This window comes from Pinus tabuliformis, chromosome 7 (assembly GCF_031772625.1).
Source record: "Pinus tabuliformis cultivar Carrire ecotype Pingquan chromosome 7, CPIR1, whole genome shotgun sequence".
Taxonomy (NCBI): Eukaryota; Viridiplantae; Streptophyta; class Pinopsida; order Pinales; family Pinaceae; genus Pinus; species Pinus tabuliformis.
This window is the reverse complement of record NC_142293.1, coordinates 625,741,216-625,768,303: the sequence shown is the minus strand read 5'-3', so window position 1 is coordinate 625,768,303 and position 27,088 is coordinate 625,741,216. Positions and strand designations below refer to the sequence as shown.

Sequence of the window (27,088 nt, the reverse complement as noted above, 5' to 3'; positions counted from 1 at the left end):
TTCATTCTTCCAAGTCACCTAATATTCCATGCCCAAGTGTGCCGAAGAAAAACAAGCATAAACACCCAATTATTTAATGAAAAAGCATACCTTTGGGGTTGGATGGCCCACCTTCAAACATGCGATCATGACAGATGAGTGAGGGTACACAATGCTTAGCTCCGGAGGCAGAGAATAGTGTGAAAATTTCAAGTCTGAAATCCTATTGTAACAATTGGAATTAATTCTTCTAATTGTTAATTAATTAACAATTTATTTGCTAGAACAAATATCGAATAAATCACACTGCAACCTTCACAATTAAAATTGTGGAAAGTAATAGCGCTGGAAACTGAGAAATATGCTAGCGCACACATAGATTTGACAATTATTTTTGCATAAATGTCTTCGGAAAAACCCAATGTGGGAAAACTGGTGCAACAACTGAGGGTTTTATCTTATTAAGCAGCAGTGAAATTCTGAGTACAATTTGGATGCCGAAAATTGGCAATCTACAACAAGAAAATCTGGCTAAAATTATCTAAGGGAATTTCTCTTCCTCCACAAGCAACTCCGACACAACTCTGCTTCAAAAAACTCGTCCTCCTGGACCCTCTGTGCAGTGTTGGCGCAAACCCTTTGACGTCTAGCCTCAAACTACCTCTGATTGAGGTGTTTAGCCTGTCTTTGTTGCTGCAAACGATTCTCTGGCCTTCTGGAAGACTTTCTAGGCCTCTGGAAGCTGAATCAAATTTTCCCATAACTAAATCGAATTTCCCTTTGAAGCTGCCTACACAGTCCTCTGTGCTGACTCATTCGGAATAACTCGACCTCTTATTGCAACCTTTCTGGAACTGGAAAACTTCCTTCGAATCACTGTCCCTGCCCCTCTCTGTCTCTGCTTCTCTTATGGCTCGAACAATTCCGGCTATTGCCTCTGGAAAAATCGAACTTTCGAAGGAAATCAATCTATGTGTGTGTGTGCTCTCCATATACCCGTCGATTTCTTCTTTTAATCTTCTATTGGGACTCCAATGACCAAGATTAAATCATAATCGATGACTAAGATCACATTAGAGTCTATTTGTGCGAGTTTCTAGATGATTCACATCTTATCTCAATTAATTCTAATTATTTAACCCCTTTTCCTAAGTTTAGACTTAGGAAATAATTAAAAATAAACTAATAATCTAATTGAGACACTTTTAGGTGGAATTTCCAGAGACAATTTCTGGGTTATGGATAACTCCTGTGTATTAGCCTCTCCATAAAGTTTTGAGACTAGAACACCTTTGATGCTATAAAAACTAGCATTCCCTCTTAGTGAGGAAGGTGTTCTAGTGCTGCACCACTCCTGCAACACCCTGTCTCTGCATCGTCTCTCATACGCTACGTATGTCTGGCCACTATGACTAGCTGCCACTGCCCACCAACCATTGCGCAACTCTGATGTTGCATCTGTGCTGCTGTTGACAATACTATACTGTTGCCAACTCTGCGTCTACACTATAATTCCCTCCCATCTGTCACTGCTGCAATAGCAACAAATGCAACTAAGAAGCATCCTAAATACTGAATCATCTGTGTCTGTTGCTTCTGTCTCCTGAGTCATGACTGCTACTAGCTACTGCACTGTCTATTGAAGAATCTGTGCTGCTGCTGCCTCTACACTGTGCCACTCTGCACTGCTGCCAACACTGCACTACGCTCCTCAGCATCTGACTGCTACTAGTTTGCAATTGCCACTTGGGAATTTGACTACATCACTGACATTGATCCATCTTGCTACTGAATACTGTGAGCCCCCGTAGCAAGGTAATGATCCATGACGAGGATATCTCAATGGACCTTGCCCAACTTCTGCAACTTTGGGACTATAACTCCACATCACCCCACCTCACACCTGGAGGTATAGCTGCACACCTATATATCTCAGCAGACGCTGCCGCCTGGTCCTGCTTCTCCTGCTTGTCCTTCCTGAGAGGACACTGCATATTGTAGTGGCTGAACTCACAACATTTGAAGCACTTGACCTTTGACATGTCCTTCTTCTTCTTCCTTCCCCCTGTCCCTCACTGGGACTGTTTGATGCTAGGGCCACATTCTCCTCTTCACCCTTTGGTCCCTTGCTATTGCTGCCACTAATGGTACTCTTTACTAGAGCCCGCCTCAACTCCTCTTGCTGTAGGTCGGTGTTAGAATTTCTGACACGAAATTCTATTGCAGTAATTGATTTATTTCTCCTACTTATTTCTCACAATAAGTTGTTTACAAAACCCTTCAACAAACATTAAAATAAATTCTACTGCAGTTATCATATAATAGCATAGAGAAAAAATAACAGTGATATACAAGCACAAGAATCAATCACATCAACTCAGTTATTTTTGGACAATTGTCCCTGGAAAAACACAATGCGGGAAAACTAGTGCAGTAGATGAGGTTTTATTTATTATTCTTCAACAATAATCTCTTTATAAGGAATAATTTTGTAGTACATAGAGAAATCTTCAAGAAAACACCTGAGATAATTTTCCTCCTCAGTTAGGAGAAATTCTGACACCACAGAGACCCTTTATCCTTCACTGTGTCACCCCTGCATCATTTAGGTGAGGACTACGTCATCGCTGCATCATCTGCGTGAGGACTGCGTGAGATCTCGTCCCTGCCTGCGTTGTCTCTCAGAGCTCTCCCTCTACGCTGTCTCTCTGAGGCACTGCGTCACCTCCTCCTTAGTCTCTGATTGATGCTGAAACCCTCCTCTTCCTTCACCCTGCAACTCTCCCTCTGAAATCGAACTCCTCCTTGAGAATCGATTTCCCTCGGGTTACTGAGTATTTGCCTGGTGTGTCTCCAAATGACTCTCAAGTCTTCTCTTATACTTTTCCTGTTGATGAATCAACGACCGAGATTAAGTCCCTAATCAACGGCTAAGATTAAAACAGATTTGATCCTCGTCTCTTAGAAGCTTCTCACCCATATCTTTATTAATACCCATTAATATTTTTATTTTCCTAAGTTTAGACTTAGGAATCCCATTAAAAATATTAATTACTTTAATAACTCCTCATCCAGCGGAAATTTCTCCAAACGATTTCTGGATCTTGGAGATCTCATGTGTTCTAGCCCCTCCACAAAATTTCGGAGCTAGAGCACATCTGATGCTACCCAAAATCAACAGTCGGACCACATCTTGTCCCATTTAGGCAATGTGTCTCTGCCCAAGATACTTTGGACAAACACCTACCATTCCTATGAGACATTATTCAGTGCCAACTATACAAGCTCTGGGTGTTGGGGTGCTTCCCCAACGGCTACAAGCTGATCTCAAAATTCTTGAATCCTGGTGAGGAAGGCTTCTATTCTTTCGCCCTTCTGCATCCTGATGTTCCTCAACTTCTCTTGTAGGAACATCTTCTTCTACTTAGAAGTACTCTGATATAGCTCAGAGAGAGCATCCCACATTTCCTTGGTTGTACCTTTGTCTGCCACATGTGAGACTATATGATCTCAGACTCCATCCAAGATCATTCGCTTCGCCTTTGCCATCTCCTTCCTGTACTCCTTGAGTTGATTGACATCTTGGGGTACTGCTACCACATTCTCTGCATAGGCTTTCAGGCAAAATTCATCTAGAAGGAAAGACATCCTAGCCTTCCAAATGACATAGTTGGAGGCTTCCTCCAACCTATCTTGATCTCTAAGCGCAACTGTGGCCATCTCTAAATTTGGTTGAAAATCTCTCTCTTTCCCTCTGCTCAGCTGCTACCCTGTTGGATTTGATATTCATATTCCCTCTGGTGTGAGAAGATCTACTCACAACTACTGCGAATCTACAACTGGAAAAAAATAGATATCTGAAACTTGAGATCCCTTAAGAGAAATTTTCCCTCTGGGTGTGCTATTTCTCTTCCACTTGACGCTGATTTTGTTACTACAAACTGCTGCAAAACCCTCTGCGCCCAAACAAGGAATCTGGTTAGTGAAAATTTGAGTCGCTATTGCTTCCTCTGCGTCTGGCAGATGGCATCACTATTCCAGACAATTCGTATTTTTTGCCACCCAACAACTGAAAAATTGAATCCTTGCCTAACAATTCGTACTACCTAGCTGGGCACTACGCAGCCTCAAAAAATTTCGGCCTACTGCTCCCCCCTGAACAACGTAATTATCTTCTTCTACCTCTGAGCTTCCTGTCTGTCAAACTAGTTCTGATACCATGTGAAAATTTCAACTTTAAAATCCTATTACAACAATTGGAATTAATTCTTCTAATCGTTTATTAATTATCAATTTATTTGCTACAACAAATATCGAATAAATCACACTGCAACCTTCACAAATAAAACTGCAAAAAAAAATATCACTGGAAATTGAGGAATATGCTAGCGCACACATATAAATTTGACACAATTATTTTTGGACAAATATCCTCGAAAAAACCCAATGTGGGAAAACTAATGCAACAACTGAGGGTTTTATATTATTAAGCAGCAGTGAAATTCTGAGTACAATTTGGATGCCAAAAACTGGTAATCCACAGAAAGAAAATCTAGCCGAAATTATCTAAGGGACTCCACAAGCAACCTCGACACATCTTTGCTTTAGAAAACTCGTCCTCTTGGATCCTATACACAGTGCTGGCGCAGACCCTTTGACGTCTAGCTTGAAACTGCCTCTGATCAATTCGTTCTACATGTCTCAGCTATTGGAAATGATTCTCCGGCCTCGTGGAAGAATTTCCTAGCCTCTGGAAGCTGAATCGAATTTTCCCACAACTTAATCGAATTGTCTTCTGAAGCTGTCTACGCAGTCCTCTGCGCCGCCTCACTGGAAATAACTCGGACTCTTGCTGCTGCCTCTCCAGGATTGGAAAACTTCCTCCGGATCACTCTTCTTGCCACCCTTCTGGCTATTGCCTCTGGAAAAATTGAACTCTCCAAGGAAATCAATCTTTGTGTGTGGGTGTGTGTTCTCCATCTACCCATTGACTTCTTCTTATAATCTTCTATTGGGACTCCAACAACCAAGATTAAATCTTAGTCGATGGCTAAGATCATATCAGAGTCAATCCGTGTGAGTTTCTAGATGATTCACACCTTATCTCAATTAATTTTGATTCATTAACCCCTTTTCCTAAGTTTAGACTGAGGATATAATTAAAAAAGGCTAATAATCTAATTGAGACACTTTTAAGTGGAATTTCCAGAAACAATTTCCGGGTTATGGAGAACTCCTGTGTTTTAGCCTCTCCACAAAGTTTTGAGACTAGAACACCTCCGATGCTACAAAAACCAAAAAATAGTAGCACATTAGAGCTATCAGGTGGTTGTTGGCTACCGACTAAAGACAAATCTAGGAGAAAATTTCTCCTATAGGGGTCACCCACTAGTGGTGGGTAACAGGGCTCAACAGTGTCTAAAACATTTCCTGATTTAGCTGGAAGCTGATGTCTCTTGCTATCTAAAAGTGCTCGCAAATGGCAATTTGAGGTGACCACAAGTTGATGTCGGTTTGAAGATTACTTCAAATTGAATCACATTCATGGCCTTGACTCTTGCTACAACTCTGACTTTGGCTCAGGCTACTGCAAATTGAATCACATGCATGGCTTTGACTCTTGCTACAACTCTGACTCTGGCTCAGGCTTGAAGCTCTGGTTCTTGCTGTGGCTTAGGTTCACTTGGACATGCTTGATTGATAGGGCTTCGAACTAGAAACCTGATTGTCAATCATTGCTATTATTCCCCCTCTGCCAAATATAAGGTGAAAGGATGAAAATATTTCTAGAATGCTTATGAGGATGAAGATCAAAAAGTTTGTTGTGTGTTGGCTTATCTCGAAAATGCACTTATTTACAATGCAATTTAACTAGTAAACTTACAACAAAATATAGATCAAGTCAATGAGTGTTGGTTATTGTTGCTGCAAAATCTAGCAGGCCTAGTGCAAAGCCCCACTAGTTAGAAACCAGACCTTAGGGCAACAAGAGATCGATTGCCACTGACACCTCAACAATCTCTGTCTTGCTATTTAGTGGTATTCAACCATAAGGGGGGCTTTCTAAAAGATTCACCCAAAGATATTTAATGAGAATGACACAAGATGATAGAATGAGGTCTAAAAATGGGATATAGTATTGGTAGAGCCTAGAAGGCCTAAATAATCATTTGCCAAAGTTCAAGTAATATGTTTCTAGACCAATTATATGGTGCTGCTATAAGTTAGGGTTTTGCATATTTTCAATGATAAGGTACGCAATGTCATACAACAACAAAAGGAAAATACCTCTCAATGATTAATCAACAAAAGGGGCAAGACCTTCAAATAGATACCTAGGATCTAGGGTTTATACTATAGTTTCATGGATGAAACTATGCATAAACAACAAAAAAATGATGATGCCATCCATAAAAGACGATTTTAACATGCATATAATGCTAGATTTTGCTTTCATATAATTATTGAATGCAAATCCTAATTTTAGGACAACAATACATCAAATATAAATTACATTTTAGAAATATCTCTTATAAAACCCTATCTCTAACCCTAAATATCAGGAGTTAGAAAGAAAAGGTTAAACTTATTAAAAAAAGAGGTGATCAACACTATTATGACTAGTGCCTTGTTCTAAATGGGCTTAAGGGAGTCTTTAAGGGAAACAATCAATGGTAATGGCTTTGATGAAGCTGGGGGGGGCTAACTACGACATCCACTTTTAAAACCCTAGCAATTTTGTTGTGAAGGGAGATTTTAAAATTAAGAGATGCACACTTAGAGTACTCGTAATGGTTTTTAGGAAAATAAATTTACATATTATAGAGGAAAAAGATTTCAAGATAAATTTAGCAATTTATATTATAGCATAATTAAAAACCCTACTACACAAATACAACTTGCAAAATATAGAAAATGTGTGGTAAACTTGCAAAATTTTCTAAGAGAAACACTTCAATCATTCCCAACAAATCATCTCCAAGCCAAAAACCATCTGCAAGAGATTTCGTACCATAAAAGATCACATTTTGGCCTTGTTACCCCTTTCGGTAGGGGTACTCCAGAACTTTTTTGCTACGGCATATAAGCCTAAAGGATGTTCCTTGTAGCCCTGTAAATCCTATTACCCAAAAAAATTTATTAACCCCATAAGAGAAAATTTTTCTCCCATCATCTCTTCTAGCTGACCAGCGAGCAACCCCTACAGCCGCCACTAGCCAAAGGCAATGTGCCATTCATATCTTTGTCACTTGAATCAGTCATATGTCTTCTCACCCATCTCGTAGATGCACATGAACAGAGGTGGGCTTTGTGCTTCCAACCAAATAGTCATGCAACTCAAAGAACTTCTTCATTCCAAGAAAACATGCCTCTGCATCTTCCAGTTTCTTCAGCTCTCTGTTGAATGTAGGTGGCTTGGATTTCTTGAACTCATCCGACAAGTATCCCCTCTCACTCCTCCTGTAAGGGTGATAACGATGATGACCATGATACCTGTTTGAACCAGAACTAGAGTGGAACCCATATCCACTGCCTCTCCTAGCAGGTGTATCCAAGAACTTGCCATCTCGAACTATGTTATCCTTGTCTGACCTGTGCCCACCATGATACCTACTACCATATGCCCCAGTAGTCCTATCCTTCTCTACATAACTGATTCGTGGCTATCCCTGTCTCTAAAAGTCTGACAAACTTTGAAGGATAACTGCATTGACCTCTGCTTGTTTTTACTATGCCCTGGGAAGCATTCCCTGTGACTGAATGATCCTGTCATTATTTGCTTTGCAACTTTTGATTTCTGCCTTTAGACTTCTCAAGGTGTCCACTATGGCTAGAGAGTACTCATATCCATGCTGCTCCTCTGATTTGTAAGGGGAGTCTCGTGAATTGTAATCCACCTTTTTGCTAGTCATCTCTGATCTTCTTCTTCCTGCAAACATACTGGCATGTCAAATAAACCAAATACAAACATAATCCACATACCTCAGTGAAGTTCACGGGAGACTATCTTGTCCGCAAAATCGATCCAGATTAGCACAATACATGTGGCTGAAGTTTTTGGCTCTCAAATGCTATGGGATGACCTCCTCGTGACAAAACTGTTCCAATGTCCTCCCCTGATGCATCGCACTCCAAGACAAATGGGCGTGAAAAATCTGGAAGGGCCAAAATAGGACAGTTACTCATCATCCTCTTGAGGCGCTCAAAAGCCTCCTATGCCACATCAGTCCATTCAAAGTTCCCTTTCTTTGTCAAATCTGTAAGGGGTGCTACTAACTGGGAAAACCCTTGATGAACCTCCTGTAATATGTACAGATGTGCATGAATCCCCTCAACTCTATCACATTCCTGGGCGTAGGCCAATCTAGGATGGCCTTATTTTTCTCCCGATGCACATGTACTCCATCCTTCCCAATCACATGCCCAAGATATAACATCTTCGTCAATTCGAACTCACACTTGGACAATTTTACATACAATTGCTGCTCCTCTAGTATGCGTGGGACCTCCTTTAAGTGTTAGAGGTGCTCCTCCCAAGTCCTGCTATATATCAAGATATCATCAAAGAATACCAAGACACATCGTCACAACTTCTTGCGGAACACATGGTTCATGCAAGACTGAAATGTGGCTGGTGCATTGGTTAGCCCAAAGGGCATCACCAAGAACTCAAAGTGTCCATAATGGTAGCGAAAAGCGGTCTTGGGGATGTCTTGCTCCCTCACCCGGATCTGGTGGTACCCTGAGCGCAAGTCTATCTTAGAGAAGTACTTGGCTCCTCTAAGCTCGTCCATCAACTCATCAATGCGCGAAATGGGATACTTGTTCTTCAACGTCTTCTTGTTGAGGGCCCTGTAGTCTATGCACATGCAAAGGGTCCCATCCTTCTTCTTCACCAACACTACAGAAGAAGCGAAAGGACTCGAGCTAGGCCTGATATGCCCCAACCTCAACAACTCTTGTATAGCCCTCTCAATCTCATCCCGATATGCCTTGGGATGTCTGTAGGGAGTGGTGATGACTGCGTGAACCCCCTCCTCTAGCTCAATGGTGTGCTTAAACCCTCTGTCGGGTGGCCTGCCTGGTGGAATCTCTCCAAATACTGCCTGATGCCTCTCCAAGAGAGCCAATATGTCCAGATGTGTATGTTGCTTCAACCCCCTAGTCTCTGAGATCCTCAACTCTACAACCCACTCTATGTCACCGTGCCTCAAATCAACCTCCATCTTGTGTGCAGACTGGGGTGGATATGAATGCATACCCCTCAACACTACTAGCTTTCCATCCGACCCTATGAACTCCATCTCCAATTTCCTCCAATCAGTAGTGACACGCCCAAGAGAATACAACCACTGAACTCCCATCACCACATTGGTGTTTGAAATGTCCACCACGAAGAAATGGTCTGTCACTGAATAGTTCCCTATGGTCACTGTCATGCTAGGAACATACCAGGTCCTGGCACCAGTATTGGAAATCCCTTGAAAGCCTCTGTTTGAATGCCTCTACACTCCACCAACTGTGCATAAATAAAATTGTGGGTTGCCCCACTGTCCACCAATGCAGATACACGCTGTCCCTGCACTGTGCCTTTGATCCTCAGTGTCAAATACTTCGGAACTCCCCGAAGCGAAGCAATAACTCCACTAGTGGGTAAGAAAGCTCCTCCACTAGGTGGAGGTGGTGGGCCACCTCCTCTCGAGCTCTGAGGTCCACCCTCACCTGCATCTACCTCCTAGTCTGCATCCTCCTCCTCTGGATCATAGTCTGAAAATACCTCTATGTAGTGGGCCTTGCCCTTGGTACACTGATGCCTTGGTGCCCATGGCTTTTGACAAGTAAAGCATAATTTCCTCCGCCGAAGGTCCCTCCTAGTCTCATCATCCAGCTGTCCCTTCCCTGTCCACTCCTTTTGAGAAGGTCTAATGTCTTTTCCCTTTTGAGGGAAGGAGGTTTTAGTAGGTGCTGGAACCCTCGTCTTTGGAACAACATCTAGCATGTCCCGCGCTCGGCTAATGGCATCCTGCAATGATACTGGCCTATAAGCTTGTACCCAACCTCGCAGAGGCTCGGCCAAACCCTTAGTAAACAACACAATCAATTGCACCTTAGAAATATCTGAAACCATGCCTCTGAAACTCTGCTATGTAAGCCTCTACGCTGCCTGTCTGCTTCAGGTTAGCCAACTCCTTGAAGTGCAACTCCAGATCCTTCCTATCAAATCTCTCCACCAGCCTGCGAGTGAACTCACTATAGGATGTGATGGACGCATGCCCAAGTGTAACTAATCCGTGATACCACCACTCCTGCGCATCACCCTCCAAATGCAATGTAGCAAATCTGATGGCATCTGCCTCTCGCATGGGATTCAAACTAAGGTAAGTGTCTAGTTTCTGAACCCATGATCTCGTAGAACTCTTGGCTGACCCATCAAACCTTGGCAATGTCACCTTCCCTACTAGCTTCTGATTATCCCAATTCTGATTTTGCGGTCCTCCTCAGAATGAGGGCCCAACTCCCCTATATTTCTCCTTTAGATGGCAGTAATCTGCAAAGGAGAGTGTCCTTCTGATCCTGGGATCCAAGGCCTCATACTCGTCAATCCCATCAGTGAATGATCTAATTAACTTTGTGAATGCATCAACACCTCTCTCTTGCTTTGGTTCCTTCGTGAAGTGAGGCATAGTAGGCCTGGGAGTTTGACCATATGTGTGGGTTGTGCGTGGATGTACATGGCTCCCTTCTCCTATTCCAGAACCTCCTTCTTCTTCATTGTTTCCTCCCCCACCACCTTGAGGTCCTCCCTGCATATTTTGCAATTGCAGAGCCAACATCTGCCTCATCATCTCCATCATTTGTTGGTTTGATCTTGCCAACTCCTCCAGTAGTGGGTCACGCCCACCCTGCCTAGGCTGATCTTCACCATTGTCCCCCATGTAGTCTCTGGTGTTCTCAAATTCTGTATTAGAAAGATGCTTAGGCTCGTCCTCTCTACCATGACCTCTTCCTCTCCCTCTGCCTCTGCCTCTAGGACGATGAACAACTCCACCAAACGGTCCAGTCATGACATGCTCTAGAGCCCACAGCTGGCCAAAAACATGCTCTGATACCACTGTAATGTTCTAACTAGAGAAATACAATGAAATATCAAAATATGAACTAGCTACAACAAACAAATAAACATGCAATCGAAAAACTCCATAAGAACAACAAGTTTAGAACATTGTTGAGCAGAAATAATAGAGTTGAGCCATTTGATTAAATATCCAATGAGAAGTGAAGTACAAAATATAGTGGAATGTGTGCACCTGGGCTTGCTTGAAGAATGGAGAAAACTCCACGCTGAAATGGCTCACTGGCTGCACACTCGACCCGTAGATTTACTTTTGCTGCTGCTAGAGGCAAACTGATATTTGAGGCCTCAAATCTGCTCCAGAAATTCTGAAAAATTAGCACAGTGATCTCCAACCCGGGACTAACAAAACCCTAAAATATTTTGGGATAATTCCAACCTCCCAGAATTACCCAAAAATCAAGTGAAATTACCCACTGCCCAGCTTTGCGTCCCACCAGAAAATCTATAGCTCCACCAAAAATTCTCCACAAAAATAACTGAGAAATCAATGAAAGATAGTGCTGAAAAGATAAAGTGAAATTCCAGCTACTTTCCCTTCACAAGATTGCAGAAACTGCTCCAACAAAACGACCTACCTGTTGTAGAGATGAAATAGCTTACAAAATGCAGGGAAAGAAATATCCAATCAGCTCCAAGTTTTCTCTCCTAGGATGACACTTTAAGTTCACTGAAAGAGAGTTGGGATTCTCCACTTGGAAATCCTTGTGCTAAACAACACTGGTTGACTTAGCTCAATAGCTTAAGCAAACCTCCAATTTAGAAATGAAATGCCAAAACCAGAATGATCAAAATGAGGCCCCAACCTTCCTTTTATTTTTGCTTTCACTTCCTCATACCATGGTTTGATTTTTCCCATACCATGGTTTGATCCTTCCCATGGTTCGATTTCCATGCTTGGTAACTCCACAACTTAACTTTAATTTTTCTTCTTTTCCTAATTCTCAACCATTGTCTTTTCTCCAAAATTTATTAAATATCTCTACAACTTATTTCTCCTAATTTTATTTAGCTATATATATATATAAATCACCAAAATTGCAAAACTGGAAATTTCCAAGTCAAAATTTTAATTGGGGATATGACAACATCAAATACATAAAATCAAGGTTACTTAAGACATTATGAAGACCAAACCTAGTTACATATTTCATCATATAGGAAGAGCACCTCAGGGTGTTACTTAAGCATGGGATTGTGATTTCTTGATTTAGTAGGAAGACTTCTGTGGCACTTAGTTTAGTAGAGGCATAGTATATGGAAGAGTTTGGCCAGTTGTGAGGCCATTTGGCTTCGTAAGATGCTCACAAGTTTATTTGGTCTTGAGTTAGATCCCACTATGATACATTGTGATAATCATAGTTGTATCAAACTCTTGGAAAATCTAGTGTTTCAAAAATAGGTCCAAGCATGTAGAGATCATATATCACTTCATCAAAGACAGGGTTGAGAGGGGAGCTGTGAAGCTTCAATGCATCTCCACAGATGAGCAGGTTGCAATACATTCTGACCAAGCCTGTGGCAAAAATGAAGTTTGTTTTCTATAGAGATAAGCTGGGAGTGGTATAGAAGACCTTTCTCGCTAAGAGGGAGTGTTGATGATTATAGTAGCTGACAGGTAGTTCTACATAGGCTAAGTGGTAGGCATGTAGGAGTAGTCAAGACATCTTAATTTAATAAGTGACTTTTATGATTCTTTCCTAAGTCTAAGTAGGAAAAACACATTAATTAATGTTGGCTATTGGGTTAAGGCTTTCTAAAGAAAAATGAGTTAACTCACTTTACTGAATTAGATGTAATCTCAAGTGGAATAGGATTTAATCCTAGCCATCTACCACTTTAGAGGTTAGGGTTAGGGATTTAGCTCAGCGAGATTACTAAAGAAAGCACGAGGAGAGGAGGAAGGCACATCAAATGATTGAGAGAGTGGTTTTCTCAAGTGAAGAGCGAGAGATTCAGGGTCAACGAGAAAGAAGTGTTGCAGCAGGATGTTCTGAATTGTGGAGGCCAGGTTGTTGAGCACGGATTTTGAAGAGGGCCAAGACTTAGCTAGCACAAGTTGAGGCTTGCGCATGGGGGTTGTAGGAGTTACAGGGTTAACGAGAAAGAAGTGTTGCAGCAGGATGTTCTGAATTGTGGAGGCCAGGTTGTTGAGCACGGATTTTGAAGAGGGCCAAGACTTGGCTAGCACAAGTTGAGGCTTGCGCATGGGGGTTGTAGGAGTTACGGCTGGGCTGAGGTTGAGAGGATCATCCAGCATGTGGGACGTACGAGGGGAAACTAGGAGAGAGGAAGGCCAAGTTTACAGAGTGGGATTTTCCAGTTGGCCAAGTTTCTCCAGGTTCTATTGCTGTATAAAATTATATAACTCTATATGGGCCATTTTCCCTATAAAGGAGCCCTTATTTATTTTGAGAAATAAAGTGAAGAATAAATTGAAGGGTTTTATAATTTCTTTTATGTGATTGATTTTCTGCTTGTGCATCTGCTGGAAATTTTATTGTTAAATACTAGTCTATTTTTATGCAGCAATTTGGGAAAGAATTTACTGGGTTAAATAATTTTCTCTGGGTATAAAAATTGCTTGTGATATAAATCAGATCTGGTTCAGGGCCATATTTGCCAAATTGCCATACTGGGGATTAGGGCAAGTATGTTAGAGGATCCAATAGCCTTTTTGATATATTGCAGTGGCTTCTTCTTATTTTGAATTCTTGTATATATATATATATATATATTCTTGCCCTGCATAGATATAGAATTCAGCATAGCCTGTATCTTGTTTGCTTGGAGTGATGGCAAGGGTTTGTTGAAATATGCATAGTTCATTTAACATTCAAGGCTATTCATATGCACTTGCTCTAACCTTGTGCCTCTGTTTGTTTTATCAGGTATGCCAGAGGCTAATGGTTCAGGGCCTTCCTGGAATGACAAAATTCAATGGTGCAGTAGATGCTGCACATAAAATATTTAAGACAGAGGGCATTCGTGGTCTCTATAGAGGTTTTGGAATGACAGTGGTATCTTATTCTCCAGCGTCAGCAGTTTGGTGGGGAGCATATGGCTTTGCCCAGCATATGATTTGGAGGTACAAAATAGACGTTAGGTTTTTTGCCAAATTTCCTTCTCAAAAATTACTGTGGTAATTTATTACTTGAATCCCATTTTTCTGAGGAGCAATCAGTTAGTCAGCTTTGAATATCTCTCTCCCATGTGAATCTTTATATATTCAGTGAATCAGCTTTAGATCTCTCTGCTGTCTGAATCTTAATAAATGTTTTATTCCTAAAGTTTTCTACGTTAATGCTTTGTATTTTGGTCTAGCTAGTCATCATATATCCTTTATAGAGAGCTCAAGTGATATCTCCTTTGAATTTGAAATACAATTTTAAATGAGAAAAATTTTAGGCAATTAAAACACACCGTTTCAGGTAAAACATTGGAGCCAAATCCTCTCAGCTATCCGACTTGCTTTGGTTTTGGCACTGAGGATTTCCTTTTAGGTTTTTTTCCAAGTTGACTAAAATAAAATAAATAACAGATTCTTCTTGAAAACAATATTTTAAAAACTGGTATGTAAACAAATTTACAACAAACTGTATACATTGTCCATAATAGCAATAACAGTCAATAGATTTCAGAAATAACTATGTTTTAAAAGCTTAACCACCATGGGAACCGATATTATCTCACAAAAATAATAATCATTGAATAAATGCAACAAAATATCTGTCACAGCTTCAGATATTAGTTTGGATCCAGTCATGGTGCATATAGTACTCAATGTTAATGGATGGAAGCCGGACATAGGAAAATTGTCCTCATAACACTAACGAGAGGCCAAAGGCCAACCAAAGTGGCATAAGCAAGCTAGAAAAAAAAGGAAGGGAAAACCTGGTCAGGATGAAATGCACATACTTCCAATGTAAGGAGTCAGGACAGAAGGGCTGTGCACCATGAGTGTGAAAGCAAGTGCAAAGCAAGTAGGAATTTGTGGGTTTGGGGGCAGAGAATCGGAAAATCTTCCAAAAATATTGAAAGGTCATTAGTGTGAAAATTTGGAGACCCAAATCCCTACTGCAGCAAACTGATATTACTTCTCCTACTTGTTAATTTATGCAAGTTATTTACACTGTAAATATCGAAGTAAATACGACTGCAGCCTTCACTAATTAAATTATATGCAGAAACAAGAACTGAGCAAGAAGAAATAACCACACACACAATTGACACCGTTGTTTTTTGACAAATGCCCTTGGAAAAACCCATTGCGGGAAAACCGGTGCAGCAGCTGAGGGTTTGTATTATTATGAAGTAGTTTTTGAATACAATCTTTGGATGACTCACTGGCTATCCGATACAGAGAATCTGACTGGCGGAGAAATTAGTGAGAAATACCTCACACTATCACTGGTGAACCGACATTGATTTAGGCCCTAGATGGCTGGCCCCACACTGGCTCTACGCAGCCTCTGCGTCAGCCTCTCTGGGTTTGCATCACCTCTACCACGGATCTTCTGCTGTCTGGAACTTCGTTCCTCCGGCCCTCCGGTCTCACACCCCGACTTTGGCTTTGGAACTTGACTTTCCAGCTGAATCTCGGACTCCATCTAGATTCTAAAGCTCTGCACTGCCTCTGTGTGGCACTGCGCTGCCTCTTTTGGATCTCTCTCTGCCTTCTCTACAAAGTATCCCCCGATTAGGAAACTCTCCAACTGGAAAACTATCCCTGCCCCTCACTGCAAGAAATCTCCTTGATGACCTCTCCGGCAACTGCTGCGCTGCTTTCTTGAGAAAATCGATCTCTGATCTCTCACTCGATGTGTCTTCCAAAAGCCCATCAAGCCTCTTCTTATAATCCTCTTGTTGATCAATCAACGACCCAGATTAGATTCTAATCAATGGCTCATATCATTTTGACTTGATCCTCGTCTTCTTCTAGAAGTTTCACACTCAGTTTAATTAATACCCTTTAATTATTTTAATTTCTTAAATTTAGACTTAGGCATCCATTAAATATAATTAATTATTCTAATAAAACTGTGTTCGGATGGAATTTCCCAAAATGATTTCTGGGTATTCTAGAATACACGCGTCTTAGCCTCCTTGCAAATTTTGAGGCTTAGAGCACATCCAATGCTACTAGAAATCAACAATTAGGGGTTATAATTGCACTTAAAAGTTAAAGGCTCACCTTGAAGGTTACCTTGGATTGAAAAGAGATCACAAGTTTTCTGGAATCAAAGTAGTCAGAATTGGAACCAGACTGGAACTGAAATTTCTAAGATCATGAAATGTACTAGAACTGGCCAGCAAACTGCGTTGAAGGACCGACCAACTAAAAATTATATAAAATATCCAAATTTTAATAAAACAATATATATATATATATATTTATTTATTTATTTATTTATTCATGTACATCATAAATTTGAACTTTCAGCAGCAAATGTGCCAAGTTTTTTGATAAACATATTAAAGTTGTAAATGAAAATACTTGAACATTGAGGCTTTAGATGGCCGTTATAGTCCAAGAATCATCATGCTAGCAAACTGGGTTGAAGGACCAATCAACTAAAAAGTACATAAAGATAAAATATATATATATATATATATATATATATATATATATATATATAAACTGTCAGAGAACAAATGTGCCATGTTTTGAGTTATACATGATTAGAATTCTAAATTAAAATACATATACTTTGAGGCTCTAGATAGCCTTTAAAGTTTAGAGTCCAAAAATCATCATGCTATAATCAAATGGGTAAATAGCTTATCTGAAGTTTAACTCATTTGTTGGACTTGACTAAGTCCATGAATTTAAGTTTACTTTCTCTTGGTTAATGGCTTCAACTGTTGGTGCCATTTGATGCTTTAAATCAATTGGCACTATTACAGCTTCTATTAGCAGGGTTGCAGACGATCCTATGCAACCTGCAGAACTGGAACACACAAGACAAGGGCGCACTATCACTTCAGCCTGAGTCCCCACACTTTAATTACCTCTGAAATGGGAGGCTTCCCTTGAATTTACTTCAACCAACCAATAGAAGACTAGTGCCTTGTAATGAGGTCAAATGTCTAAAGTGGAGTTTATCTTGCTGCTCGGCTAGCTTAATATGAGAAATTTGCAATGAAAGATACTAAAACAACAAGCAAAGACACTCAAACTTGATCCTTTGTAAGTAGTCAAATTTGGTGTATAGGAAATATAGTAAGAAAAAATATAAATATCTCTATGACTAATGCTTGGTTAGAGGGGTTACTGTGTAAAACAACTAGCTATCTTGTTTTAACAGGTCTGCAATTTCTGTAGAAAATGCAAAAAAAGAAGATAATCCCCTTTAAAGCCACTCAAAACTGCCTAAACACTTCTAAATTTTGGATCTAGGGCAGGTTAAAAGATAGAAGATTGATCAACTTAGACCACTTCTAAGCTTTGGATCTGTAACTAAATTCAATTTCTAGCAAGCTGGAAATTCACTTGTGGAGGTCTTGTGTTAAAACCCCTTAGATACACAACCCAATAAATTATTTTAGCGAATAATATACAAATTTAAAGATTACAATGACTAGAATTAAGCTTCAGATTAAAGATATAAACTTATAAAACAAATGTGACTTAAAATATGGAGAATTAAAGCAATGTTTTAAAACTTCGACTCCGGTTCGGAAACAGCCAAGGGTCCGCTGACTCCGACTCCGACTCGGTATCGACTCAGCCAGTTTGATTTCAATGACTCGGTCATTGTAAAAAATACATTAAATATTTTTTTATTAAAAACATAATTTTAAAGATTTTCATTCATGTTCCCAAACACAACTTTAGAATATAGAGAGAAGACAACATATGATCAAAGTAGGCTCCTGAATATATCCATTATATCAAAATGACACCCAGTGCACTGTCCAATACAAAGTTTATACTTAGCCACCAATGCTAGGATTCTTTGCCCAAGGACAATCACTAGACTACAACAACAATAATACCAATTCTCTGCAACCAATCATAGCTTCCCAAATGATAAGCTTATGAACTGATCAACAAATGTCTTCAAATTTGTGCCTTTGCTATAGGACGACCTGTGTCATGCTTCTACCTAGACTATTGGAGATGATTTCAAGAAATTTGCCCCTAATGAAGTCTGAAAGCCCTTGATTTAATTTTGGTCAAGCTCCAGAACAATCAGAGGTAAATATGTATCTATTAGTCCATTGCCAAAACGTTTGCCTTTTTAAAACATTGTATGGCTCAATGCATTGTTTTAGTTTTCTAATTCATGCCACTATGATAACCATACTTTGGCCTTGTAATTTTCAAAACTTTTTCACAGTGATAGATTACTTTAGGGCTATAAATATGCAATAAACAACAACCCAACCGTTGATATGTAGGAGGTGGAACAAATTTTGACAAATGTGCTTCAGGAACTTTTTCAAAGAGCTGAGCTGGCTAGGTTGTTACCGAGCCAGCTGGGTTGTTACCGAGCCGACCAATTTGTTACTGGGTTAGCCGAGTCGATCACTGGTTCGATCGGTTCGATAACAATTTGGCCAGCTGTTCTGTTTTGGCCACTGAGCCGACTCAACCAGGCATTGGCTCGGTCTAGCTCGATCGAGTCGGAGTCGGCTCGGTTGTTTTTTAAAACACTGGTTCAGGAGGCCCACCTTCAAACATACGATCATGGCAAATGGGTGAGGGAACACATCGCTGGCATAGGTGGCGGAGAAGTAACACAACGGGCTAGTTGGTGGCTTCAAGGGCCTATTGGCTACTGATTGAGGACCATCTAGGAGAAATTTTTTCTCTTAAGGATATCACCCACAAAATGGTGGGTAACATTTGGCTCCAACTGGGACACGATCTCTCGAAGAAGTGGACGAGGCTACTCGAACGGGAGGTCACGAGAACTCAAGCAATCTATTGGTTTGAGAGGGAGTTGTAGTATAGATGTAGCATTGGCAATGGTAGTGTCAAAGGCAACATTACAGTTGCAGCAACAACGTAATAGTTGGTGGACAGCATGTCAGACATTAACAACGTAGAAGACGATGCTTCAGAGTCGGAGTAGTGTATTGCTAGAGCACATTCCTCGCTAAGAGGGAGTGTTGATTTGTGGTAGCATCAGATGTGCTCTAGGCCTCAAATTTTGCAGGGAGGCTTGGGCACATGTATTCTAAAGAATCCAGAAAGTGTTTTGGGAAATTCCACCATGAAGTGATTTTATTAAAATAATTAATATTTTTATTGAGGACCCTAAGTCTAAACCTAGGAAAATTAAAATATTAATGGGTATTAATCTAATCAGGAGTGAAACTTCTAGAAAAAGGCACGGATCAAGCGAAAACAATTTGAGCCTTTGATTATATTTTAATCTAAGCCGGTGGTTGTCCAACAGGAAGATATAAGAAGGGGCTTGAGGGTCATTTGGAAAACACAGAGAGATAGAGAAAATCAATTTTCTGAGGTGAGAAGTTCTCAGGAGGAAAAATCAATTAAGGAGATCTCTTGCAGTTGAGGGGCAAGGATAACAGGTTTCAGAGAGAGAGATTCTGAGCCGGAGATACATCAGCAGAGAGAGGCAATAAGTGATCCAGAGGTTGACGCAGGGCCAAAAGGGCCACACAGAGGGAGAGAGAGGAGTTCGAAATTTGCAGAGGAATTCGATTTTCAGAAGTCGGGAGCCAGGGTGTGAGACCGGGAGGCAGAAATTGAATCTCCTAGGTAGTAGATCGACTAGCTAGAGAAGTAACACAACACCCAGAGAGCTTGACGCTGGGCTGATGCAGACACTGCGCAGAGCAGCCAAAAAAGTCGGGGGGGCTGTCAATTTGGGGCTGGATCAACCAGGATTTCTCAGTGATTGTGTGAGGTAAAACTCACAAAGCTTCTGCCAATATTTCTCTCTGTAACTAAATAACCCTGTGAGGTATTTAGTGATGTATTCAGATTTTGCTATTGCTTAATAATAATAAACCCTTAGAGGTGCTGCATTGGTTTTCCCGCATTGGGTTTTTCTGGGGACTTTTTTGTCCCAAAATAACTGATTCCTATGTGTTTCTATTTTCCTTGCTCAGTTTCTATGTTTCATAATCATAATTAATTTGGTGTAGGCTGCTTCAGTGATTTACTTAAATGTTTCAAGAAGAAAGCCGAAAGAAGCTTGTAATGTAATTACAATCTAGGTGAAGTAAATTCAGTTGGTTGCAGTAGGATTCCTGAGATTGTTAGATCTAGGAATTTTCACATGGTATTAGAGCTGTTGATGTGAAACAGAGAAGAGCAAATCTAGCACTGAAGCAAGGGCCAACTTGTTGCAGCGAGCAACAGTTCGAATTCCCTAAGGGATTGCGCAGTTCTAGCCAGGAGGGATATATTTTCGTGGGTGTCTCTCTCTAAGTGAGACAATAGAGAGGTAAGGTTACCAGATTGAAAACTTTCCAAGGCAGAGGGAGCCACGCAGAGCTAGAGGGACATAGTTTCTCCAAGCCGAGTGCTGGGCAGAAAAGTCGTCAAAAGCAAAAAGCAGATCACATAGTGAGGGAATACTTCCTCAGTGATTTCTTGCCAAGGAAATCAATATTTCTCATTTGCTGAGCAGTAGAGGAGCAACAGCTTACCAACTCCATCAGGGAGTGTGTAAGGCAGCCTAGGAGCTACACAGTAGGGAGAAAGAGGGAGTTGTTCGACATTTTTCAGAGGATATGGCAACCAGTGGCTTGAGGGATCAGGACAGGTTGGACGGGGCTTCCAACTATGCCATCTGGAAGGCTAGAATGACTTTCCTTCTAGATGAGCAGGGCCTCGAGATGTATGTTGATAATGTGGTAGCTATCCCGGCGAATGCAGATCCATTGAAGAAGTATAAAGCTGAGATGGCTAAGGCGAAAAGGATGATCGTAGATGGAGTTAAGGATCACGTGTGTGCCACTTTGCTAGCAAAGGGACTGCTAAGGAAATGTGGGATGCCTTGGCCACATTGTATTAGGGATCTTTTGAGCAGCGAAAGATGTACTTAGAGCAGAAGCTGAGATCTGCTTAGACGCAGAAGGGAGAACGTGTGGATCCGTTCCTCACGAAACTAAAGGAGACCTATGATGAGCTATTAACTGCGGGACATACACCTCAGGATTCAGTGTTAGTGAGACTGGCTCTAAATTCCATCTCGGATGAGTGTCAAATCTTTGTCCAGAGTATCCTGGGCAGGGCAACATTGCCAAATTGGGATGAGATGTGGGCAACTCTAAAACAAGAGGAGCTGAGGAGAGATTTACTTAAGGTCAAACTTGACGGAAGCAACAACAGTGGGTTGAAGCCCAAGGAAGAGGAGGATAATGCAGCCCTTGCATCGAAGGGACAACAACGACAACAGAGACGAAAGAAGGATGTCTCCAAGGTGAAGTGCTTTAGATGTGGCGAGATGGGCCACTATGCATCCCAGTTCCTTTGAAGAAAAAGGACAAGGATGAGAAGCATGATCCTAAGGTTGCAGCCGCAAAGATGGAACAGGAGGAGGAGTTCGCCATGACAGCAATATACCTCCACGAGGGAGGTGGGCTGATATAGAACGGTAGTTCGATAGAGCTACAGATGGGCAGGATCCTTGAGGAGCCTACCTCTTGGATCATCACCTTGCTACGGGAGCCCATGATCAGTAGTAGCAGGATGGTGGAGTTTCAGTTGGTGCCATGGAGTGTTGATTCGATAGATGCAGTGGTTAGTAGCACCAGAATGTGAGCAATGCAGAGTAGAGAGGCAACAGTGCGAGGAGGCACAATGCAGAGCTTCAACAACGCAGTGGCTTCAGAAGAGAGCGTGGGACTAGCAGCAGTCAGGATTTTATTAGCGAGGTGTATCCACTGGATACTAGTTTTGGGTGTTTTCAGTTGCTTCTCCTAGCAACTGAGTTGTAGTATGGATTCAGTGTTAAGAGTGGCAGTGCTAGCAGATTGGACATTTGAGAGGGAGTTGTAGTACAGATGTAGCATTGGCAGTAGTAGTGTCAAAGGCAGTAGTATAGTTGCAACAACAACGCAGTAGTTGGTGGACAACATGTCAGACATCAGCAACGCAGAGGACGATGCTTCAGAGTCAAAGCAGTATGCAATAGCAGTGTATTGCTAGAGCACATTCCTTGCTAAGAGGGAGTGTTGATTTGGGGTAGCATCAGATGTGCTCTAGGCCTCAAATTTTGCATGGAGGCTTGGGCACATGTATTCCAAAGAACCCAGAAAGCGTTTTGGGAAATTCCACCAAGAGGTGATTTTATTAAAATAATTAATATTTTTAGTGAGGACCCTAAATCTAAACCTAGGAAAATTAAAATATTAATGGGTATTAATCTAATCAGGGTTGAAACTTCTAGAAAAAGTCACGGATCAAGCGAAAACGATCTGAGCCTTTGATTATGTTTTAATCTAGGCCATTGGTTGTCCAACATGAAGATATAAGAAGGGGTTTGTGGGTCATTGGGAAAACACATAGAGAGATAGAGAAAATCAATTTTCTGAAGTGAGAAGTTCTTAGGAAGAAAAATCGATTGAGGAAATCTCTTGCAGTTGAGGGGCAAGGATAGCAGCTGCCGAAGAGAGAGATTCTCAGTCGGAGATACATCAGTGGAGAGAGCCAGTGAGTGATCCAGAGGTTTCGACGCAGAGGCTGCCAGAGGGCCAGAAGGGCCATGCAAAAGCAACGCAGAGGGAGAGAGAGGAGTCCGAAATTTGCAGAGGAATTCAATTTTCAAAAGCCGAGAGATGGGGTGTGAGACCGCGAGGCAGAAATCAAATCTCCTGGGCAGCAGATCGACCAGCCAGAGAAGTGACGCAACACCCAATGAACTTGATGCTGGGTTGACGCAGACATTGTGCAGAGGCAACCATAAAAGCTGGGGGGGCAGTCAGTTTGGGGTTGGATCAACCAGGATTTCTCAGTGATTGTGTGAGGTAAAACTCACAAAGCTTTTGCCAGTATTTCTTTTTGTAACTGAATAACCCTATGAGGTATTCAGTGATGTATTCAGATTTTGCTAGTGCTTAATAATAATATACCCTCAGAGCTGTTGCACCGATTTTCCCGCATTGGGTTTTTCCGGGGACTTTTTGTCCAAAAATAACTGATTCCTATGTGTTTCTATTTTCCTTGTTCAGTTTCTATGTTTCAGAATCATAATTAATTTGGTGTACGCTGGTTCAGTAATTTACTTCAATATTTCAAGAAGAAATCTGAAATAAGCTTGTAATGTAGTTAAAATCTAGATGAAGTAGATTCAATTGGTTGCAATAGGATTCATGAGATTGTTAGATCTAGGAATTTTCACACGCACCTAGGTATGTAATGTGTAGGAGGGAGCAATCGTGGTACATGAGGTGCCTCGACCTTGATTTTTCAACCCTTCTTTATATGCCTTTTACCTTTTATGAATTTCTTTAATTAGTTACTCAAGGCTCAGAGGACAAGAGCACGATATGTAAGATATAGCAGTGATTATCCCCTTTTAGGTAGGGTGGTTCCTTGCCCTCTAGGGATTGGAACAATCATGGGTTCCTGAATGATAAAGGAGGCTCATCTAGGGCTTATGGAACTAGGGTGATGGCCATGGATTGGGGTAGAGCTCATGCATTGGCTTTTTCCCACGTGCTGATTATTTTGTCCCGGCCATCTTTTGCATTTTGTGGTACAATTTCCTGTTAAATGTGTCCAATTATGCTTTTCACCTTTTCTTTTAATTGCTTTAGCCTCTGGGGCATCATTCTAGACCTGACCCAAGGTAGGGGTAAGGGGATAGGGAGGCTAGCCTTATGTGAACCCAGAATGGGAATGTGGACCTAGGTGGGAGAAAAGATGAATGGGGGTATAGTGAGTGGAAAGGGAGTAATATGTGTGGGTAAAGGAGCGGGACCACGCACCCAAAGTCGGGGATTCTCGAGTAGTACCACCATAGAACCAAATGGTCAATAAAGGAGATCCCACGGGACTAAGATCTAAGGGTAACAACCGAAAGAGATCAAGGGGACAAGAGCACAAACTAAGCCCACTCTTTCTGCCAAATCCATCCATCAATCCATACACAAAATATCCATGATAAGTAAACCCAATACTCAATTACCAAATGACAAGACATACCTTTAGATTCGGGAGGCCCACCTTCAAACATACGATCAATACAGGTGGGTGAGGGACCACATGGCTGGCTCAGGTGGCAGAGAAATGGCACAACGAGCTAGTGGGAGGCATCAAGGGTCTGCTGGCTACTGGCTGAGGCTCACCATGGAGAAAAATTTCTCCTGGGGATGTCACCCACAAAGTGGTGGGTAAAAAGGCTAAGGCTGGGGTAGCGCAACAACCTCTAGAGGCAAGATCGATTTGCTGAGAGGGAGAGATGTTTTCAGTTCCAGAGGCCGGGAAGGAGTCCCAGAGTGCCGGAGAAGCATCTTTCTAATCAATAGAAGGCAGAATGACTTCATTAGAGACCAATCTGAGGTTAGATGTCCAACAGGCTGCGCAGAGCAGCGCAAAGGCTAACACAGAGGGTCAGAGGGCCAAATTTCTGAAGGCAAGTCGTGTTGGGAGATTGCCTGTGGGGTGAGGAAAATTCCTCCCTAAATTTTTTGCCAGTATTTTTTCTTTGTAGGATTGCCAGATTTCGGCATCCAGTTGTACTAAGATTTTCTTACTGCTGCATAATAATAAAATTGTCAGCTGCTATACCGGTTTTCCCAAGTTGGTTTTTTCCGGGGACTTTTGTCCAAAAATAATTGTGTTTATGTGTGTGTGCTAGCATTTCTCAACTTCCTGCGTTATATTTTCTTCCGCAGTATTTTATTTGTAAAGGTTGTAGTGTGATTTATTCAGTATTTGCCGTAGCAAACAACAAATAAATTGTTAAATAAAATTAACAATTAGGAGAATAATTTCCAGTTGCTACAATAGGATTCCAATTTGGAATTTTTACACCTTGATAAGCCGGCAGACTTTCACAATTTTCAGACTGGATCCACCTATGCTCGATTTCAATATAAGGAAAATGTAATGACAATTCTGCTGCACTACTTGGTATATATATATCACGATCAAGTCTTGGCAGCCTCACTACTCAACTTTGCGTAACCTGACCACTGCACAATCATACCTCAACCTCAATCCTGCCTCTGCTCAAACACAAAGGCACACCAAACCTTTGCCTAATTTCCGATTACTTTGCAATCTATATTATTATGTCTCAAGTCATTGTCACTGTCAGGTCAAGTCAAATCATCACATCAATCCTGTCACAATCATCACTGTCTAGCACTGTCACATCTGACACATGTTACCATTCCAAGAAGGCTGTCATATATTATCACTGTACTATGTCATCAAGCCAACATTCATTCAATGATATCAAGAAGTTGTCATGTACAAGGAAGACTGCTAAGTACCAAAATACACAATCAAATGCTAAGTGCACTCTCATTGACATAATACCTAAGTTACACGAAACGAGGAAACGGGTACAAGTTTTTGAAACAGGGACGGGTACGAAACGTGACCCCCCCAAATTTTGGAAATGGGGAAACGCAATATATATGTGTGTGTGTGTGTGTATTAGGACATTTAAGAAATATGTGCAATCATAAAGCATATATGATACATTCTAATTTATTACATTATGATTAAATTGTCAATTGTCAATGCATAAACTATAAGTCTCTAAATTTACATCACATTTACTCATGAATGATCACATAATGAAAATAGCAATATCCAAAATCAACCACGAAAATTTCTAATTTCTTGTCTTGTGCTTGATTGGGAGTCTCCTCCTACATAGTCAAACGATCTTAGTGCTCTTGATTAAATACAAGTTCCATACCCTAGTACCCTACGTGCTCTTGATTATTGGGAGTCTTCCCTACATAGAGGGCTTGGTTCTCTTGATTAAATACAAGTTCCATACCCTAGTATATGACGAAATCCAATGGAAACATTGCAATCCCCCCAATCCTGAAATCCTGAAAAACAGATAAGTCTGCTGGATTTTGAGTGAGATCTAAAATTCTACTTTCTCCATATGAAATCCAATGAGGGCGAAACCACTCTCAAACATCCCGAGTCATTTCATGGTAATGTTAAAAATTTAAGTAAAAGGATTAAAATGAAAAATAAAGGAGAATGTAAACATTACCATGAATTGAATATCAACACTAGGGCCATATGCTTGAACATTAGGCCGCCCCACTCAAAAATATCCTCTTTTTTATAACTTGAGAGGCATCTAGAAGATATTTTAGTCGCCCAATAAAGAATTAGAAGCGAAAAAATTAAAAAAAATACAAGAAAAGTCAAGTTAGAAGAGGAAACTCCGCCGTACGACCTGGAAACTTGTTTCCGGCTGTATTGGCCCGTTTCCTCCTTGAGAAACGGGTAGTACTGTCGGAAACGAGTTTCTAGGACGTACGGTACGAGTTGCCTCGTTTCTGGTAGGAAACAGACCCTTCTCCAACGTTTCCTGCAACTTAGCATAATACTATTGTAGTTGTAATTGTCACAAACCCACTGTCGCATATCGCGTGACACTGTCACATGGCTTACTGTCATTCTGGGTTTATATCAAATCACATGTCATTATCAACAAGAGAGAGATACTGTCAAATTAAATCATTGTTTATCAAATCCTTTATTACTCAACACAACTTATCCCTGTCATGCATATCCAAACTTATGTTTCAACACCCAATCTATGATTCTATATGATAGTCAGATCTACGCTGCTCTGTAAAGGTCAACACTTGTATGTCACATCAAGAGCCACTCACTGCTCAGACAAGGATCACTGCCATGGTCAAGTCAAGTCACATAACACAACAAGTGTCAGGCATCAACAAGTGTTATTGTCAATATTGCTGTCAGGTCAAGTCATATCAAGGGCCAGTGTTATAGAGTAAATACCAGTGAGCTTCACAAGCCTTTATTAATCTTAAAGATAA

At 41.0% G+C, this 27,088-nt stretch overlaps 1 pseudogene across 1 annotated transcript in view; it reads left to right on the top strand.

The window, feature by feature from the left end:
- The window catches only part of LOC149248994 (uncharacterized), a 194,160-nt pseudogene that overhangs the window by 108,406 nt on the left and 58,666 nt on the right, over nt 1-27,088 (top strand). Inside the window, exon 3 of the transcript XR_016266718.1 lies at nt 14,005-14,202. The product of XR_016266718.1 is annotated as an uncharacterized LOC149248994 (transcript). The remainder of the gene's footprint in view (nt 1-14,004; nt 14,203-27,088) is intronic.